Raw genomic sequence first — 11,060 nt, 5'->3', positions numbered from 1 at the left:
TGCTGCTTGGACACACCACACACATCAAGACCTGAGGGGAATGTCACAAAGCAGGATCAAGGAGTTATCCACCTTACTTTGATAAACAGATTTTTTTTTTCTTTTGGAAAAGTTAACACTTTTCCTTTAAAAACAGCTCATACATTTTTTACATTTATACACATAAAAACGGCAACAAAGCATAAAACACAGCATTTGAAAGTTACATTTAAATTTGTTAAAAAGTATGTGTTAAAATCAATGAAAACAACCATGAATAAAAGTACTTTCCTTGTAAACATCAAATCTGTAAAAGCCATTTAAAATGTGTCTAACAAAGGTAAAACATTTTTAAGACATGAAAAAACATGTTAAAAAGTAACTTTGTATCCTTACATTATTCTTACTACCATACCATTTATTTATTGCTTGCAGGGGACTGGGGGTGATGGTTGGGAAGGGGCAGACGCAGACACCTGGTTAGCAAGTTGATGTTTTGTGCCATTCTGCCTTTGTCTAGCCGTAGGCCGTTCTCCCGACTAGTTCCACCAGCCCTCTGTAGTGCTTATACCTTTTTGGGTGTGCGTGCATATAATTACTATTTGTACTTTATTACTATTTTCTCTTAGCATTTTAGTATTATGTATGTGTTATATTTTAAATAAGTGTAGATTGTTATTCTGGGGTATGAATGTTTGTATGTGTATATGTGCATATGGATGTATATACATATTTTTTAAATATATGATTTTTTTGTGTGGGTATGTATGTATGTATTTATGTGTATATGTGTATGTATGTATGTATGTGTGTATGTTTGTATGTGTATGTATATGTATGTATGTGTATATGTATGTGTGTGTATGTATGTGTAGGTATGTATATGTATGTATGTGTAGGTATGTATATGTATGTATGTGTAGGTATGTATATGTATGTATATATATATATATATATACTTTTTTATTTATATTTTTAATATTTTATTTTTTGGGGGGGGAACGTTTAATTTAGCAAATCCTTGTTCCGATCTCCTGACCCACAGTATGTAAAGGTACGGCTGACTATGTCGGTTGCAGATGGTTTATTTTTTGACCGGCAGTGCTTAGCAATATAATCTTGAGGCTATGCCTTGCTTATCTCTGGGATTGACCCAGGATGACGCTTAAATGCGCAATATGTTTAAGTTGCAACTTATTCTGTTTAGGTTTATTAGATGCTAACTGAACACTTTATTCGCGGGAGCCTCCTCAGTTCATATGTTAGTAGAAGTTCTAGGATAGTGAGAGGTGAATGTATAGTTGGGATTTTATTTTTGTTTTACCTCTTGTTTGAGGTCGCGCCGTGCTTCTTTGGCATCAGCCAGACAATGTGTTTATTATTATTATTTTTTCCCTTTTTTTTCCTCTCCTGTTTGTGCATGCCTGTTAAATGTGGGTTGATGGGGGGGTAAGTGTTGGGGAAATTAGGGGAACGGGGTGGGAGGTAAAGGTGCTTGCAGGGGGAGGGGTAGGTTGGATACTGCTCGGGTGTAGGTGCTACATATGCTGATCGTGATGGTTTGGTGCGCTTTCTTACCTTTTTATCAAGTTACATGTTATGCAGGCCACCATAGGAACTACAAACGAGAGGAGGGCGGGGCTTACATTCACTTCCTGGAATGTCAAGGGTTTAAACGAACCAATTAAGAGAGGCAAGGTCCTAGCCCACTTGAAAGCACTCTCGTCTGATATTATATTTTTGCAAGAAACCCATCTGAAAAATAACTCTCATAGCAGACTTAAGTGTAGGTGGGTGGGGCAAGTGTATCACTCTAACTTCTCTGTCAAAACGAGAGGCACAGCGATTCTGGTACGGAAAGGAATTCCCTTTCTACATAAAACCACTATTGCGGATAAAGAGGGTCGGTATGTGATCGGAATAGGAGAAATCCACTCTACCTCAGTAACTCTACTAAATATCTATGGGCCAAACATTGATAACCCCTCTTTTTTCAAAAGAGTCCTTGCCCTGATTCCAGATATCTCCCATACTAACCTGGTCATCGGAGGGGACCTTAACTGTGTGCTAGACCAATATTTGGATAGATCCTCTACCCGGAGAACCCCTACCTCCTATTCAAGTGAATTCTTGAATACCTACATAAAAAAATTCTAACTTATTTGATATATGGAGGATCGCTAACCCTACGGGTAGGGAATACTCATGGTCACAATGTTTGCACTCGAATTGACTACTTTTTGGTGGATGCTAGACTACTCCCCTATACCTGTAATGTGAGGTATCATGATATTATAATCTCGGACCACAGTCCACTCACCTTCTCTCTGAGTTTGGGTGACATTGTACCAAACGAGAGGGTCTGGAGGTTGAATCCTCAGCTCCTCCTCAGCTCCTCACAGAACCAACATTCTGTGAATATCTTAAAGACCAAATTACATTTTTCTTTGATACCAACGACAACACAGAGACTTCCCCAGCATTATTGTGGGAAACACTGAAGGCTTATCTGAGAGGCTGTATCATCTCCTTTCAGGCTGCCAGGAGTAGGCAAAACAGAGGAAAACTGGAAGAACTGGAGGGACAAATTCACTTACTGGATAGGGAGAATGCTAGCCATCCATCTATGGAGAAACATAAAAAAATTGAATATAATCAGATTCTCTCAGCTAAAATTGCTAAATATTTTCTCTATGCCAAGCAAAAATATTTTGAGTTTGGTGACAAACCACACAAATTACTCGCCAGACAACTTCGAAAAAAATGTAAGTGACAGAATGATTCACAAAGTTAAATCTGCATCTGGGGAATTACTCTCTTCCCACAAAGACATCAATGACAGATTCCGGCAGTTTTATGAGACTATATACACATCTAAAGCGGATCCTAACCCCTTAATTATGCAAACATTTTTGAAGGACTGTAATCTTCCCGCCCTGAACCAGGAAGATTCTAACTTCCTGAATAAGGAAATATCTCTTGATGAAATTCGAGAAACAATTAAATCTCTAAAGAGTGGCAAGACCCCGGGCCCAGATGGATACCCTGGTGAATTCTATAAAACATTCAGCAACATGCTCTCTCCCTACCTGCACAAAATGTTGGTTCAGGCCAATGAGGATGGAGCTCTCCCTTCTACTTTGGACGAAGCGTTCATTACAGTTATACATAAGAAGGGTAAAGATCCAGAAGAGGTAGGGTCATACAGACCAATATCTCTCCTTAATACAGACCAAAAGATTTTAGCAAAAACTCTGGCTAACAGGCTTAGCACTTTAATTGGCAAATTGGTCCATTCGGATCAGACCGGCTTTATCCCTAACAGAAACTCATTCTTCAATCTCAGGCGCCTCTTCAATATTATGTATTCTCAGAGGTTACCCAACGTGGACCTTGCCGTCATATCTCTTGACGCCGAAAAGGCCTTTGACCAAGTTGAGTGACCCTATCTATTCAAGGTCCTACAGAAATTTAATATTGGAGATGGGTTCATAAATTGGATCCAGCTTTTATATAGGAACCCCTGTGCCAGAATACTCACTAACCAATCATTGTCGCCCCGATTTAACCTTTACAGGGGGACAAGGCAGGGTTGTGCGCTGTCGCCTATGCTCTTCACCCTAATTATCGAACCGCTCGCTCAGACGATTAGATCTCATGCAGCAATACACGGCTATAATACTAAAGATACTCTAAATAAGATTTCCCTATACGCAGATTACATCCTCCTCTATGTAACAGAACCCAAGGCTAGTATCCCAGCTATTCTTGATGTGATCAATTTGTTTGGTACCTTCTCGGGATACATAATAAATTGGAACAAGAGTGAATTAATGCCCATACGGTCGCAAAACACCTCCTGGCTAGAACATCTCCCATTTAAGTTCAGTTCATCTTCAGAAAAATGTACCTACCTAGGAATTGTAGTTACCAAACAATACTCCTTACTATTTAAAGAGAATTTCCCCTCTCTGATACAAAATCTCAAGGCAAACATACTATTTTGGAGAACTCTCCCAATTTCTCTGCTCTGAAGAATGAATGCCATTAAAACGGTCTTCCTCCCACAACTGCTCTACCTATATCAGAACATCCCAGTATTCATACCTAAATCCTTTCATAAACAACTGGACTCAATTATCAATCCTTTCATCTGGGATTATAAAACACACAGGATAGGTAAAAAACACCTCTGTAAATCCAAGATGGAAGGAGGATTGTCTCTCCCAAATTGTACATTTTATTACTGGGCCGCTAACCTCTGCGTTGTTATGTTTCTGCTGGATGACGCACTTCCGTCATCCAGCTGGCTTAGTATGGAGCGTGAGGAGAGTCACCCCTTCTCTATTGGCACTGTGATTTTGTCGCCTGTCAATCTGGAGACGTCACTTTATTGTAACAATCCTATTATACATAGCACAGTCTGAATCTGGAAGCAAATTAAAGTCCACTTTGAGCTTAGACCGATGTCATTCATGCTCCCTGTCGCCAGGAATCCTTCCTTTGCCCCCTCTAACCTTGATAATACCTTTGAGCGATGGGGAGAGTTGGGGATAAGTACCATAGGGGATTTATACATAGAAGGGACCTTTGCTTCCTTTGAGTTGCTGAGGGAAACTTATAATCTTCCCAGAAGTATTTTTTTCAGATACCTACAAATTAGAGACTACGTTAGAAAACACCTCCCAACATTTGGGAATGCTAAATCTTCCATGTTTGACGGATGCATAAAAATATGTCCCACCTCAGATAAACTGATATCGCGTCTATATTATGCTTTTCAATCTGTTAGCACACCTTCTACAGATGCCATTAATGCAAAATGGGAGGAAGAACTAGGGACTGACATCTCGGTGGCAGACTGGGAAGAGAGCTTGGAGTATATCCACACATGCCCATTAATTCCAGACATCATCTCATACAATTCAAGGTATTACACAGATTACACTATTCCAAAACTAAACTGCATAGGATATTTCCTGGTACATCCCCTACATGTGATAAATGTCAGGCTACGCAGGGTACACTTCTCCACTGCTTTGCCCTATGCTCTAGCTTGCATGGTTATTGGTGTGGAATTTTTGGGATCCTCTCTGAAGTTTTGGAGACTTCAATAGATCCAGACCCACTTCTGATAATCCTGGGAGTATCTGAGTCCCTAAACGGATTAACCAACCCCCCAAAACAACTAATCTCTTACGGTCTCATTTCGGCAAAAAAACTAATCTTGTTGTTTTGGAAAAGGAGGGAAGCGCCCTCTAACAAATTATGTCTCAGTGAATTGGCAAACACTGTACACTTAGAAAGAATTAGATATATTCTGATCAATAAATTATCAACATGGCCAGAGGGGTGGGGGGGGGGACATCTACCCTCTTTCTTTCTACATGTCCTTGTCGTGTTTTGTATTATTTGTTTTGCACCCAGAACTCTGGGTCTTATTGTTCCTGTATGCTCTTTTATGTTTAGATAAGAATTGTATACCTCTCTTGTATACCTATGCACCATTCTTGTGTGTGTTGAATAAAAAATATTTGAAACAGAAAAAGTAACTTTGTTAAAAGGCTGTCTTCGGTCCCTTGTACAGGAGCGGGGTAAGTCCTTATCAAACTCGCATCATCCTGCTTCTCTGAATAAATGACCATCCCTTCCTTCGGGGCCCAGAGGAGATCCCTCCCCTAGGCGCATCGCCTTAGGCGCCGCAGCGCTGTCAGGCCGTGGCCGCCGGGACCTAGGGTGTTGTGGGGGACCCTTCGCCTGGGGTCGAGGCCCCCTTCCTTCCGTACCACCCCAGGGCTTCCGTGGCTACCATGGCCACTGCCTGGGGGGTGGTCTCTACGCTTTTCCCTACCAGCAGGTGGCGGGAGGACCACAGTGCTTCCTTCAAGCACGTGAGGGTGGGCCTGAACTTGGTGAAGTCCTTCGATGGAATAGGTCTTCGGCCCACCCCATACAGCACGAGCTGAGGTTTTAGGTCCTCCCCTGCTGGCAGACACGGGGTGATCAGGGGGCCTGCTTCCTTCCACAGGTCCCTGGCAGTTCTGCACTGTTCTTGGCCGCAGCCTGGTCGGGGGCACGCGGATTTGTACCAAAGTATCAATCCTCCAGAGTCTCTGCCTCTTTTGACAGAGTTGTGTTTCTGTGATGGCACAATTACCTCTCTGTAGCCTGTGGGACAGTGAGTGACAATGTCAGCCTTACACCATGTCTCCTACAGAATGGTGACGTCAACATCTTTAAGATTATTGTTGAACTTCAGTGCTAAATTCTTCAGTCCAAAGAATGATGAGTTTAGGCTCTGAATGTTCCACATGCTAACTGATAGTGATTTCATATTGCAAAAAGAAAGAATAGTAGTCATAAATACAGTAACTACTAACTATTGTTAAGAGTGAGATAAACAGGATAACAGCAAAAAATATATATGTTATATACAGTTGAAGTTGGAAGTTTACATACACAAATACATTTAAACTCAGTTTTTCACAATTCCACAATTTCACATTTAATCCTAGTGAAAATTCCCTGTATTAGGTCAGTTAGGATCACAACTTAATTTTAAGAATGTGAAATGTCAGAATAATAGTAGAGAGAATTATTTATTTCAGCTTTTATTTCGTTCATTACATTCCCAGTGGGTCAGAAGTTTACATACAATTAGTATTCGGTAGGAATTCCTTTAAATTGTTTAACTTGGGTCAAACATTTCAGGTAGCCTTCCACAAGCTTCCCACAATAAGTTGGGTGAATTTTGGCCCATTCCTCCTGACAGAGCTGATGTATCTTAGTCAGGTTTGTAGGCCTCCTTGCTCGCACACGCTTTTTCAGTTCTGCACTTTGTTGACCTTAAGCATTTTGCCACAACTTTGAAAGTATGTCTCAAGAATGTCTCAAAGATGTTGCTTCAATAATCCACATAATTTTACTTCCTCATGACGCCATCTATTTTGTGAAGTGCACCAGTCACTCCTGCAGCAAAGCTCCCCCACAACATGATGCTGCCACCCCCATACTTCACGGTTAGGATGGTGTTCTTCAGCTTACAAGACTCCCACTTTTTCCTCCTAACATAACGATGGTCCTTATGGCCAAACAGTTCTATTTTTGTTTCATCAGACCAGAGGACATTTCTCCAAAAAGTACGATCTTTGTCCCCATGTGCAGCTTCAAACTGTAGTCTGGCTTTTTTATGGCGGTTTTGGAGCAGTGGATTCTTCCTTGCTGTGCGGACTTTCAGGTTATGTCGATATAAGACTCGTTTTACTGTGGATATAGATACTTTTTGTTCTGTGGCTGTGCTAATTCTGTTAAACTGATTTTTCCTGGAGTATTGAAGACTTGATGGCCTGTTTTCATTTGCCCTCATTGCTTTTGCTGAAAATCCAAATTCTCTGTTTGCGGCTTTGACCAGGCCATACTTTCTCAGGTGTTGCCTCTGAGCATTTTTTAAGTAACTTGTTTGTCCTTGGCACAGCACATTTTTTTATACTTTTGTTTTAACTCTGCAATGATGGCATTTTTGCTGTTTTGTCTTTGTTTTTGGGGAATCTTGTCTCTTCATTTTGTTCAGTCGATCATACCTTTTTTTGTATCTCTCAGCTTTCCGTAAAGCATTATCAAGTTTGACATTTGTCATACAATGATCTCTGTATGCTTTCGAGCGACGTCTTCCAACCTTCTTCCTTCCAGCAAGTATTCGACTTCTCATTCATGTTGCAGACGATGAGGAAGGGGTATCAGGGTGTGCATCAGGGGCAGGTAAGTTGGGGGCAGGTATGTTGGCCTCATGTTCTGGCTGCAAGTCATCTATCTGGTGACTGAGGTGGTGTGTTTCCTGATAGGTAGGTCTGCATTGCAACTGTTCTCTTTAAAAACTGTCTTCTATTCCGTTGGTTACATTTCCATTGCCATCTCTTGTTTCTTTGTTCTCGCTTTGTAAGCTCAGAGATAGATTTCACTTCTCCCTTCTCTTTTTTCTTCCAGTATCTCTCCCTATCTTTTTGCAGATGTTCCTGGTATCGTATAGGATCCGTTTTCATTTTGTTTCAAATGTCTGTGACCTCTGTGCTGTTTTATGTGGCATCTTCTAAAAATAAACACAAATACTACTTAGTTTTCAACTTGTGCACACCTTGGAGCATTTTCTAGATTCAATTAATTTAAAACCTGATTAAATAAGCCTAAAGTAAAAAAAGTAAAGTAAAAACGAATAAGATAATGGATTTGTGTCATTTCCACCACACTTAAGTTTGTGATGGAAATGAAATTTCTACAGTTTAAAATATTAATATTAAAATATAATAAAAATATTCTCTATACAAGCAACATTTACCTCGATTTTTCTTCAACTTCTGGACATCACATCTGGAACAACTGTCCACTGCAGCCATGTGCTTCAGTGTCACAATATGTTTCCATGGTAACTAAATTAACATTCTCTTGAAAAAACTTTACTAATGAGGAATTTGTCCTCAGTGGTGGAAATGACACCAGGTATATTTTGTGTAAAAAAACATTATAAAGGGCATTCTCACAATAAATATTGATATAGATTTTATTTAATTGACTCTTTCTGTTGTACATAACATTATATAATGTGTAATTATTAATAATCTTGATACTACCCATCCCGGATCCGGGAGCGTAATCATTGCCTGAAACTAATTAGCATAACGCAGTGGACATAAATATCCCTAGAAAAATTTTCTATTCATGAAAATCACAAGTGAAATATATTGAGACACAGCTTAGCCTTTTGTTAATCACACTGTCAAATCAAATTTTATTTGTCACATACAGCCACATACAGCCAACGCTAGACAAGCATTTGTGTAAGTTTATCATAGCCTAGCATAGCATTATGCCCTGCTAGCAGCAGGCAACATTTTCACGAAAATAAGAAAAGCAATCAAATTAAATCATTTACCTTTGAAGAACTTCGGATGTTTTCACTCACAAGACTCCCAGTTAGATAGCAAATGTTCCTTTTTTCCCCCAAATATTATTTTTGTAGGCGAAATAGCTCCGTTTGTTCTTCACGTTTGGCTGAGAAATCGACCGGAAAATGCGGTCACTACCACGCCTAACTTTTTTCCAAATTAGCTCCATAATAACGACAGAAACATGGCAAACGTTGTTTAGAATCAATCCTCAAGGTGTTTTTCACATATCTGTTCAATAATATATCCACCGGGACAATTGGTTTCTCATTAGAAGCGATTGGAATAATGGCTACTTCTGTACTTTACGCAAGATTTTCTGCGGGAGCCATCATGTGATCACTTGCTCAATGCTGTCCCTTACGGCTATTCTTCAACATAAATGCGTAAAAATACGTCACAATGCTGTAGACACCTTGGGGAATACGTAGAAAGCGTAAGCTCATTCGTAGCCCATTCACAGCCATATAAGGAGTCATTGGCATGCAGCGCTTTCAAAATATGGGGCACTTCCTGATTGGATTTTTATCTGGGTTTCGCCTGTAACATCAGTTCTGTTGCACTCACAGACAATATCTTTGCAGCTTTGGAAGAGTGTTAGAGTGTTTTCTATCCAAAGCTGTCAATTATATGCATAGACGAGCATCTTGTCATGACAAAATATCCCATTTAAAACTGAACGTTTTTTATCCAAAAATGAAATACCGCCCCCAGAGTTTCATAGAAAAACATAGTAGAAGCTTAAAAGTCAGGAACAAGGGCAAAATAGTGAAATTGAGGTATAAAATGCATCTGAACGTAGGTACAATATTTGATAGGTATTTTAAAAAGTATGAGGTGATTCCAGTGTGAACTTAACATACAAATATTTGTATTTGCTTTATTTTTTATAAAATCCCCAAAATGAATCCGAGGACACGGAAGTGCCCATAGTTGCAGACTCACTTTATAAAGTCAATCATCAAGGGCCGATTCAGACTCAGGAAATGTACACATATTCATTGCCTTTTCAACACAAATTGGTACTCACAAAACATACTCTGATCTTGTATATCATTTAAGGTTAGAAAAGTATTTATAAATAATCATTTAAAAAATGGTTTGGAGAGCTTTTACGCACAAAATATATTGGTAAATAAAAAATACAGTGATTTGATTAATACTGAAAGTTGCCATATTCAATAGTTCAATCCATGAAATATTGGAATGGGAGAAAGGTTTATAATCGGAATAGAACAGTAGTCCTATAAATCTACCCTAATAATCCTCACTAATCATTGAACTGTGATGATAACGGTCCAGTCGTGGTGAACCGTGCTCCAGGTTTAAACTGCTACTGTATGGTCTGCGTCCCATAATGATTCAAATAGGCTACATGTCCCAAATTATTGGCCAATTTGTAATACGTTAGCCAAATATGATCCACTATTGCTAGCAATGCTCAGGAACAACCATACAAACATGACAAAGTAAAGAAAGGTAAACTAACAATGTCATGGAATGATGCAAAATGTAAGGAAACGAACACCAATGTCACTGTTATAAATGTCTGTGGTAAGTGACAGTGGCTACCGTGATATGTTGATATGCTTCAGCTTGCCTTCATATGACTCATTTCACATTTGTCTCCAGCCATCATAAGGTAAAATAGATTGTCATTTATACTTACAATTCCCTTATCCAACGGATTAGTTGTTTACCTAGCTCTTATCAATAGCTCTTATCAGCTCAACGAGTAATCTGACTCTGGGGAATTAAATAAAGGGCCTAATAAAGGGTATCCATGATGATAATCACCCCTCTCCTCCAAATCACACTGTCACCAGGAAGCACGCTGGTCCAGAAGATGAGCGTGGACAACCTGCAGTCTGAGAAGGGGACGTTCGAGAACACTATGTCCTACTCCCAGAACAAAGTAAGAATATGGAGCGTCTTTACTACCCACTCATCACCCATGGTGCTGGAGATCAGAGGTGAGAGAATGGCAGGTTGAGGTTGCCAGGATCAGAGTAGTGTAGAAGGTGTTGTTTGCTGAGGCAGTGAAGAGAGTATTAGAGGAAGATGGGTCCAGGGTGATGGATCCTAAGAGGAGGTCGAGGTCAATAGAGAGCTATAGGAATAACGTAAGGTTTTTTGCCGTTC

This window comes from Oncorhynchus kisutch, linkage group LG26, assembly GCF_002021735.2.
Source record: "Oncorhynchus kisutch isolate 150728-3 linkage group LG26, Okis_V2, whole genome shotgun sequence".
Classification (NCBI taxonomy): domain Eukaryota; kingdom Metazoa; phylum Chordata; class Actinopteri; order Salmoniformes; family Salmonidae; genus Oncorhynchus; species Oncorhynchus kisutch.
This window is presented reverse-complemented; position numbering follows the sequence as displayed.